General features: G+C 42.7%; 1 pseudogene; it reads left to right on the top strand.

The window, feature by feature from the left end:
- The first annotated feature begins 271 nt into the window (after positions 1 to 271).
- LOC100712615 (large ribosomal subunit protein uL22-like) lies at positions 272 to 817 on the top strand (annotated as a pseudogene).
- The last annotated feature ends 1,472 nt before the right edge of the window (positions 818 to 2,289 follow it).

Here is a 2,289-nt window from a genome sequence, read left to right as displayed (position 1 = left end):
TTGTCCATTTAAAACTGTACACCTGACAGCAGGGCATGATGGTGCACAGGCCGAGGCAGGAGGGTGGCCCTGAGTTTAAGGCCAGCCTGAAACACAAAGTGAGAGCCTGTTTCCAAATTTTTTAATTAATTAAATTTAAAGTATCTACTTCATATAAAACGTTTCATGTTTCTGTGCATATTTGACCCAGAGCACACCAAGGTTGATATTAAGCCGCATTCTTAGGAAATAAGCATACTATCATCTTTCTAGTAGATCAGTCCAGAAAAATCCCACAAAATCATGCAAATCAAGAGGCTCAACTCTTCGTGTTCACTTTAAGAACACCTGTGAAACTGCCCAGGCCATCAAGGGTATGCATATCCGAAAGGCCACCAAGTATCTGAAGAATGTCGCATTAAAGAATCAATATGTGCCATTCCAGCCTTACAGTAGTGGAGTTGGTAGGTGTGCCAAGGCCAAACAATTATGGCCCAAAAAGGGTGCTGAGTTTTTGCTGCACAGGCTTAAAAATGCAGAGAGTAACGCTAAACTTAAGGGTTTAGATGTGGATTCTCTGGTCATTGAACGTACCCAAGTGAACAAAGCACCCAGGATGTGTCACCATACTTAAAGAGCTCAGGCCCGCATCAACCCATATGTTAGCTCCTCCTGCCACATTGAGATGATCCTTACTGAAAAGGAACAAATTGTTCCTAAACCAGAGGAGGAAGTTGCACAGAAGAAAAAAATATCTCAGAAGAAACTGAAGAAATAAAAACTTATGACACGGGAATAAATTATGCATAAAATAAATGCAAATAAAAGTTAAAAAAAACCCTTATTTTTCCCTCAGTACTGGAAATGGAACTCAGGGCCTTTACACTGAGATACATCCTACATCCCTCCTTCCCATTTTTTTTTTCTTTTTGTTTTGATACCAGGTCTTACTCTGTAATTCAGGCTGGTCTTAAACTCCCAGTGTAGCAGACTGACTCTTTCATGGTTTTGTTTGTTTTATTTTTGAGACAGGGTTTCACTACGCAGTTCAGCCTAGCTTGAAGTCACTTTGTAGCCCAGGCTAGCCTCAAAATTACAATGACCCTCCTGCCTCAGCCTCCTGAGAGCTGGGATTACAAGCATGCGTCACCATGCTCTGCTTCTTTCATGTTTTTTTTTTTTTTTTTTTTTTGTCTTTTTGAGACAAGGTTTCTCTATGCAGTTCAGACTGGCCTTGAGCTCACTTTGTAACCCAGGCTGGTCTTGAACTCCCAAGATCCTCCTGCCTCAGCCTTCCAAATGCTTGGATTACAGGTGAGAGCCACCATGCCCAACTCTTTCATGTTTTTTGAGACAGGATTTGGCTGTGTAGTCCAGGTTGGCCTCAAACTCTCACTTACCTTCCCACCTCACTTTCTGAGTGTCAGGATTAGAGGCACGCTCTACCTTGCCTAGCTTTTGAGATGGGTCTTCTTGAATAGCTTGGGCAGGGCTTGAATTTATGATCTTTCTGCCTCTGCTTCCCACAGTATCCTAGTTTCTGTGTAATAGGTGGCTCAATAAATGTTTGTTGAATGAATAGATGAATGATTTTGTTGCCGTTGTTGTGAACCCAAAAAGTCTATAAATAACAGCAGCCACATAGTGCTCCTGACAGCCTGATGAGGGGAAAGACAAAGACACAAAGAACAAATGGGAAAGAGCACAAAAGGAAAGACAATATAAACACAGGTATGTGGCTCATGCCTGTCATCTCAGCCCTATGGGAGGCTGAGACAGGATAGCAAATTCAAGCCCAGCCTGGGTAATTTAGTGCGAACCTCTCTAAAAATTAAAAAAAAAAACCTTAAATGTTTAAAAGGGCTTAGTGTGAAGGCCAGAGTTTAATCCCCAGTACTGGAGGCAAAAAGGAGGCAACAATATAACACTGATCTTCTGCCCCATGTTAGCAGCTTATGTATCTTGTTTTCCCTCCAAACAGGTACAGAAAGATCACAGAGCCAGAGGCCTACCAGATTATGAGCAGTGAAGCGGAGTTGAGACAGGAGATCAGTCTGTGGGGAAACTTCTGGGGAAGTAGGCATGACCTGTTAATTGCACAGTGTCAGGACATTTGCAAAACAGTTACCAAAGCCCTGTGAGTGGACTTCTGTCGCGAAGCAGGTTTCTCTTAGGACAGTACAGACCTGATGTCAGCCTCAGAAAGAAGTGAAACAAAAAGCACAGTCCATGATGAGTTTTTGTCACTGTTCTGTTGCATGCTGGCACACCCTCACGCTGTAGGGCGAGTTTGTTTTCCTGCTTTTACTT

The sequence above is a fragment of the Cavia porcellus genome, unplaced genomic scaffold (assembly GCF_034190915.1).
Source record: "Cavia porcellus strain 051 isolate PalLab524CR breed Dunkin Hartley unplaced genomic scaffold, mCavPor4.1 scaffold_10, whole genome shotgun sequence".
NCBI lineage: Eukaryota > Metazoa > Chordata > Mammalia > Rodentia > Caviidae > Cavia > Cavia porcellus.
The sequence above is the reverse complement of the archived record's forward strand: the minus strand, read 5'-3'. Positions and strand labels throughout refer to the sequence as shown.